Source organism: Leucoraja erinacea, chromosome 1 (assembly GCF_028641065.1).
Source record: "Leucoraja erinacea ecotype New England chromosome 1, Leri_hhj_1, whole genome shotgun sequence".
Lineage (NCBI taxonomy): Eukaryota > Metazoa > Chordata > Chondrichthyes > Rajiformes > Rajidae > Leucoraja > Leucoraja erinaceus.
The window spans coordinates 139341295-139349742 of NC_073377.1; positions in this window are offsets into that span (position 1 = coordinate 139341295).

Below are 8448 nucleotides of genomic sequence, written 5' to 3' on the forward strand. Positions count from 1 at the left end.
GGGAACCTCATGGAAACCTTGGGTGAGGTGCAAGGTCACCAGAGGTTTCCGTTCAGGTTTCCTAAGTAGGACAGGGACATAATAGTCTAAATGTGGCCTCACCAAAGTCTTATACAACTGTAACATGACCTCCCAACTTCTATACTTAATACTCTGACCAATGAAGGCCGAAGGTATTTTCTAAGTTGAAGTTATCGCCAAAAAAGTACACCAAAGCCTCTTTTGATGAAAGGAACTTCTTTCTATGGAATTATACTTTCTATGGAAGGAATTGCAGATGTTGGGTTACACCGAAGATAGATACAAAAAGCTGCAGTAACTCAGCGGGACAGGCAACATCTCTGGAGAGACGGAATAGGTGACGTTTCGGGTAGAGACCTTTCTTCAGAAAATATCATTGGGTTGCATCAAAGCAACAGCTCTGCTCACGACTGTAAGAAGTTGAGGGTATAGTTGAGATGCATTTTCACCCCAGTTATTCCCTCTTCTCCCGCTCTCCCATTGGGAATAAGATAAAAAAAATGCTTGGAATCATGTGCCACCAGAGTCAGGAAAAGCTCCTTCCTCTGTTACCAGACTAATGAACAGACCTGCCATGGGTTAGCGGGTAGACTCTATTTTACAACCCATGTTTCATGGTGGTAGCTGGACTTTTTCCTCTGTAGCTGTAATGTTATTGCTGAAGCTGCATTTGGGGCATTGTTTTTCAGCTTTGACCACCTTGGTATAGGAAGGCTGCTGTTGGAATGAACTGCAGATGCTGGTTTAAACTGAAGATAGACACAACATGCTGGAGTAACTCAGTGGAACAGGCAGCATCTCTGGAGAGAAAGAATGGGTCGACATTTCAGGTTGAGACCCATCTTCAAACTCAGGCTGTAGTCAGGCTAGAAAGAATGCAGAGAAGATTCATGAGGACGTTGCCAAGATTTGAGGGCTTGAGCTGTTGGGAGAGGTTGGGCAAACTAGGACTTAATTCATTGGAGTGCAGGAGGTTGAGGGGTGATCTTATAGAGGTGTTTAAAACAGTGAAAGGGGATGGATAGGTTGAATGCACAGTCTTATACCCACAATAGGGGAATCAAGAACCAGAGGACACAGATTTAAGGTGAGAGGGGAACCTGAGGGGCAACATTTTCACACAGAAGGTGATGGGTGTACGGAATGCAGATGTAGTTGTTATTTAAAAGGCATTTGGACTGGTACATGGATAGGCAAGAGTTATGGGCCAAATGCAGAAATGTATTTTTCCTAGTAGGCTCGACCACAAGCTTATCTAAGAAGCCATCCCATAGGCACTTTACAAATTCCTTCTCTTGTGATCCAGTACCAACCTGGTTTTTCCCACTCTTAGACATTTCTACCCTAGGAAAAAGGTTCTGACTGTCCACCTAATCTACGACTCTCATCATTTTATATACTTCTATCGTTTCCCTTCAACCCCCGATGTTCCAGAGAAAACAATCCAAGTCTATCCAACCTCTCTTTGGAGCTGAATCCCTCTTTCCAGCTTTCTCCTCAAATCAGTCTGAAGTGTCCCGACTCAAAACATCACCTATAGATTCCTTCCACAAATGCTGCCTGATCTGCTGAGTTTCTCCAGCACTCTGTGTTTTGCTCAAAATTCCAGCACCTGCAGATCCTTGTGTCTTTCATAATTTTCACGAGGTTAGAATATTGAACATTAACTTGAATTTGATTGTTAGATGTTTTAATTCAGCAATAGAATGCACAGGTTTTAATTCAGCAATAGAATGTCATTATGCAGTTGCAAAATTATTTATTCCTTAATATTATACAACAATAATTGTAGTCACTCTTATAACAGTGATTTATTAAAAAGTTTAGGACTCTATGTTGACCAACGAGGAAAGAATAACCCAGCTTCTACTGACCAATTGACATTTACTGATTAGCAAATCAATGTTTGTTGTTTCAAGCAGTGAGATGTACTGCAACATGAAGGTCAAGCCTTTTTGTTCGATAAATTCATTATAGATCAACCAGTCCGGTTTAAAATTGACAAAGTCAAAGCAAATAAAGTGGATTTTTTTTTCAAAATTATCAATCTTGCATAATATGGTTTTGACAGAACGTGGAAAACATTTCCAACAGAGCTTGATCGCTGATGACATATCAGTAAACCGATTGCAAAATTCGTCCTTGTGGTAGAGAGAAAATATTTGCTGTGATTTGCCAATGTCAAATGCTGATGAACTTACATTCACCGTGTCAGAAGGAACTGCAGATGCTGGTTTAAACCGAAGATAGACACAAAATGCTGGAGTAACTCAGCGGGACAGATAGCATCTCTGGAGAGAAGGAATGGGTGACATTTTGGGTCGAGAGCCTGAAGAAGGGTCTCGACCTGAAACGTCACCCATTGCAACTTACATTCAATTTTGCCTGTGTACTTTGCATTGAATTAAGCCATTTTTCACTAAATGCTTCTATTTATTACATGCAAATGCACGCACTAATTTCTTTCACCTATTTTCATTTGTTTATTTAGTGACTCTAAATACAATTATTGAGGAAGGAATAAGACACGAGGGTATTGATGGGAGCCTGTTGGATAAGACATATGTGAGGATGTCCATGAGGAAGGGAAACACACAGGGAGGGCAGGTGACCATTGTACATCCCTCTTCAGAACAGGTTTGGTTTAGAGATAGAGCGCGCAAACAGGACCTTCGGCCCACCGAGTCCCCACCGACCAGTGCTCTCTGCACACTAAAGGACCTGTCCCACTTGGCAATTTTTTCCGGCGTCATATCAGTGTCGCCAAAATATTTTGAACATTTCTAAATCCAGCGACGAGAAAATAAATGTTGCGACACTTGAAAAAACACCGCGCGTCAATACGTCATCACGCCACGTCACCGCCGCGCCATACGTCATCACGCCGCATCACCGCCGCGGCATACGTCATCACGCCAAGTCATACATCATCAAGCCGCATCACGCCACGTATTTTTCGTTTACCTGATACATCAGTCAATGATGCCGGCAGTTGCCGAAAAAATCGCCAAGTGGAACAGGCCCTTAACACTATCCTACACACACTAGGAACAAATTACATTTATACCAAGCCAATTAACCCACAAACCTGTATGTCTTTGGAATGTGGGCAGAAACCGAAGATCTTGGAGAAAACCCACGCGGTCGGGGGAGAACGTACAAACTCCGAACAGACAACCACCCGTAATCAGGATGGAACCCGGGCCTCTGGCGCTGTAAGGCAGCAACTCTACCAGTGCGCCACCGTGCTGCCCACCTTTGGGTGTTGTCATGGGGGGTGACATGCCAGGGTTGAGCAGCAGAATCAGGCAGGGCTGTGACACCAAGTCTGGTTCTGAGGCACAGCAGGGAAGAGTAATGTCAGGCAGAGTCATAGTGGTGGGTGACTCTTTAGTTAGGAGGATAGACAGGAGAATCTGCGGCAGCAGTTGAGACCCCAGGATGATGTGTTGCCTTCCTGGTGTACTTTGGTCCAGGACATCTCGGAGCGGCTGCATGACATCCTCAAGGGAGATGGGGGTGCAGCTGGAAGTAATTATGCACATTGGCTCCGATGACACAGGTAGGAAAAGGAATGGGGGTCTGCAAAATTAGTACAAGGAGTTAGGAAAAAGGCTACAAAGCAGGACCTCCTGCGCAGTGATCTCAGATTACTTTTAACGCCATGTGCCGGCGAGGAGATGATTAGGCAGATAGGGGAGATGAATGTGTTGGTGAGGAATTGGTGCGGGAGCCAGGACGTTGCGGTCTCTTCTGGGTCAGAGGCGGCATCTTAATGTTTCAGGGTGCAGATGCTACAGGAGAGATAGAGGTGGGGTAAAAATGGAGGGAGTGTTGCTCTATTGCTCAAGGAGAATATCATGGCAGTAGTCGAGATGTCATTACTGATGCTTCATATAGTGGAGCTGAGAAATAAAAAGGGGATGATCACCTTGTTGGGAGTGCACTACAGGCCCACAAATAATCAACAGGAATTAGAAGAGCAAATATGCCAGGAGATTACAGACAAATGCAGGACTAATATCCACTAGGTGGCGCTGCATGATTGGCAGCCCCGCCAACAGTCTGTCTGTTTTTTCCTCTTTTTTTTATTTTTAGTGTGTTTTAAAAGTTTGGGTAAATGTTCTCCAGTTTGTTTCATGTGGGAAACTTTTTTCTGGTTCCTACCCTGCTGGAGATGCAATTGTTTTCCGGGTTGTATCTCCGGTCGCTCTGTGGCCTACCATCGATGGAGCTGGAGGCCTTGCTCGGGACTGACTTTGAGCCGCAACATCGGAGCTGATCCCTTGATCGCTCCAACCGCGGCCTGCGGACTTTACCATTGAGCTCGCAGTATTGGGAGAGGCCGAGTCGGGAGCTCCAACGACACAGAGGTTCGACCAGCCCCAACACGGGATATATTCGTCGGCCCGGGGAGCTGACATCCCCCCTGATGCAGGAGTTTGATCGCCCCGATGCGGAGGGCCCAAACGCCGCCAGCTAAGGGTCAAGAACGTCCAGTCAACGGAGGGCTTGAGGCCCCCAACCGGGGAGAGGAAAGAAGGGAAGAGACTAAACTTTATTTCGTCTTCCATCACAGTGAGGAATGTGGAGGAGTCACTGTGGTGGATGTTTATGTTAACATTTGTTTTGTGTGTTTCGTTCCTTTTTATTTGTATGACTGACTTGGCAAATGAAATTCCTTGAATGTCGCGAAACATATTTGACTAATAAAGTATTTTAGTGATTTTGATTGTGATAAAGTTGGCATAATGGAGGATTTTAACTTTCCCAATATAGACTGGTACTGTTGTAGTGTGAAAGGTTTCAATGGGGCAAAATTTGTCAAATGTGTTCAGGAAAGTTTCCTCAGGCAATATGTAGAGGGCTCTGCAGGGGCGAGGGCGCGGGCAAACCTTGATCTAATCTGAGGAAATTGGGAGGAGTAAGTGACTGACGTGTTCATGGGTGAGCCCTTTGGGACCAACAAACACTGTGCACTGTTCAATTAGATTTATGTTAAAATGTGTGCAATCCTGCTCCTTCTCGATCTCAGCGCAGCATTTGATACTGTCGACCACACCATCCTAATTGACCGTCTCCAGTACAGCGTTGGTATCAATGGCACTGACCTGAGCTGGTTCATCTTCTACCTCAAAGGTAGGAGTTTCTCTACTAACATAGGCAACTCTAGCCTCTGCTGCTGGGTTCCACAAGGTTCCATCCTTGCCCCCATTCTCTTCTCCCTGTATATGCTCCCCTTAGGCCAAGTCATTCAAAGGCACGGCATTTCCTTCCATTGCTATGCAGACGATACACAACTCTATCTCTCCCTGAAGCCCAACAACTGATCAAATCTACTTAACCTTATCCACTGCCTCGAGGATATAAAGTGCTGGATGGCCCAGAACTTCCTTCAACTAAACGAGAGTAAGTCTGAGGTCATCCTTCTCGGCCCCTCGGACTCAATCAAAATGAAAGTTAAAACAAATGTAGGTCCCTTGCAGTCAGAAACAGGTGAGTTGATCATGGGGAACAAGGATATGGCGGACCAATTGAATAACTACTTTGGTTCCGTCTTCACTAAGGAAGACATAAATAATCTGCCGGAAATAGCAGGGGACGGCGGGTCAAAGGAGTTGGAGGAATTGAGTGAAATCCAGGTTAGCCGGGAAGTGGTGTTGGGTAAATTGAATGGATTAAAGGCCGATAAATCCCCGGGGCCAGATAGGCTGCATCCCAGAGTACTTAAGGAAGTAGCTCCAGAAATAGTGGATGCGTTAGTAATAATCTTTCAAAACTCTTTAGATTCTGGAGTAGTTCCTGAGGATTGGCGGGTAGCAAACGTAACCCCACTTTTTAAGAAGGGAGGGAGAGAGAAAATGGGGAATTACAGACCAGTTAGTCTAACATCGGTAGTGGGGAAACTGCTAGAGTCAGTTATTAAAGATGGGATAGCAGCACATTTGGAAAGTGGTGAAATCATTGGACAAAGTCAGCATGGATTTACGAAAGGTAAATCATGTCTGACGAATCTTATAGAAATTTTCAAGCATGTAGCTAGTAGCGTGGATAGGGGAGAACAAGTGGATGTGGTGTAGCTGGACTTCCAGAAGGCATTTGACAAGGTTCCACATAAGAGATTAGTATACAAACTTAAAGCACATGGCATTGGGGATTCAGTATTGATGTGGATAGAGAACTGGCTGGCAAACAGGAAGCAAAGAGTAGAGTAAACGTGTCCTTTTCACAATGGCAGGCAGTGACTAGTGGGGTACCGCAAGGCTCAGTGCTGGGACCCCAGCTATTTACAATATATATTAATGATCTGGATGAGGGAATTGAAGGCAATATCTCCAGTTTGCGGATGACACTAAGCTGGGGGGCAGTGTTAGCTGTGAGGAGGATGCTAGGAGACTGCAAGGTGACTTGGCTAGGCTGGGTGAGTGGGCAAATGTTTGGCAGATGCAGTATAATGTGGATAAATGTGAGGTTATCCATTTTGGTGGCAAAAACAGGAAAGCAGACTATTATCTAAATGGTGGCTGGACTTGTCGCTGAGTTCCTCCAGCACTCTGTGTTTTTTGTTTGGCTCTGAAGTTGAAGGTGGCTCAGCGGGACGGGCAGCGGCTCTGGGGAGAGGGTGTTCAAGAAGGAACTGCAGATACACCAAATTGCTGGAGAAACTCAGCGGGTGCAGCAGCATCTATGGAGCGAAGGAAATAGGCAATGTTTCGGGCCAAAACCCTTCTTCAGACTGATGGGGAGTGGGGCGGAGAAGGGAGGAGGAGGAGCCCGAGTGCGGGGGGATGGGAGGAGACAGCTCGAGGGTTAAGGAAGGGGAGGAGACAACAAGGGCTAGCAAAATTGGGAGAATTCAACATTCATGCCATCAGGACGCAAGCTGCCCAGGCGGAATATGAGTTGCTGTTCCTCCAATTTCCGGTGTTGCTCACTCTGGCAATGGAGGAGACCCAGGACAGAGAGGTCCGATTGAGAAGGGGAGGGGGAGTTGAAGTGCTGAGCCACCGGGAGTTCAGGTAGGTTATTGCGGACTGAGCAGAGGTGTTCGGCGAAACGATCGCCCAACCTCTGCTTAGTCTCCCCGATGTAAATCAGCTGACATCTAGAGCAGCGGATGCAGTAGATGAGGTTGGAGGAGATACAGGTGAACCTTTGTCGCACCTGGAACGACTGCTTGGAACCTTGAATGGAGTCGAGGGGGGAGGTGAAGGGACAGGTGTTGCATTTCTTGCTGTTGCAAAGGAAAGTGCCCGGGGAGGGGGTGGTACGGGGGGGAAGGGAAGAGTTGACAAGGGAGTTGCAGAGGGAGCGGTCTTTGTGGAAGGCAGACATAGGGGGAGATGGGAAGATGTGGTGAGTGGTGGGGTCATGTTGGAGGTGGCGGAAATGGCGGAGGATTATGTGTTGTATTTGCCGGCTGGTGGGGTGAAAGGTGATGACCAGGGGGACTCTGCCCTTGTTGCGAGTACGGGGATGGGGAGAGAGAGCAGGGTTGCGGGGTATGGATGAGACCCTGATGCGAGCCTCATCTATGGTGGCGGAGGGGAATCCCCGTTCCCTGAAGAACGAGGACATTTCCGATGCCCTGGTATGGAATGTCTCATCCTGGGAACAGATGCGGCGTAGGCGGAGGAATTGGGAGTAGGGGATGGAGTCTTTACAGGGGGCAGGGTGGGAAGACGTGTAATCCAGATAGCCATGTGAGTCAGTTGGTTTGTAGTGTATGTCGGTCAGAAGTCTGTCCCCTGCGATGGAGATGGTGCGGTCAAGGAATGGTAGGGAAGTGTCGGAAATGGTCCAGGTGTGTTGGAGTGCCGGATGGAAGTTGGTGGTGAATAGGATGAAGTTAGTCAGTTGTGTGTAGGTGCAGGAGGTGGCCTCAAAGCAGTCGTCAATGTAACGGAGGTAGAGGTCGGGGATGGGGCCCTGGTATGCATTGAACAAGGATTGTTCAACGTACCCGACAAAGAGGCAGGTGTAGCTGGGGCCCATGCGTGTACCCATAGCTACACCTTGTGTTTGGAGGAAATGGGAGGAGTCAAATGTAAAGTTGTTGAGGGTGAGGACCAACTCCGCTAGGCGGAGGAGAGTGTCAGTGGCTGGGTATAGGTTGCTCCTCTGGTCGAGGAAGAACCAGAGGGCTTTGAGGCCATCCTGGTGGGGGATGGAGGTGTAGAGTGATGGGGAGAGGGTTGCGTTTCTGGTCGAGACCCTTCTTCAGACAATCACAAGTACTCTCTCCGACACGAGTTCAGTTGAGTCTGAAGAAGAAGTCTGAAGAAGGGTCTTCTCGCCAGAGTCGCTGCGCTGCCTGTCCTGCTGAGTTACTCCAGCTTTATGCCTATTTTCAATTTCAGAGAATTACAATTTCTCACGGGGGGCTTATAACGTCTCTAAACCCCTCGGAACACCTCTAAACCCCCT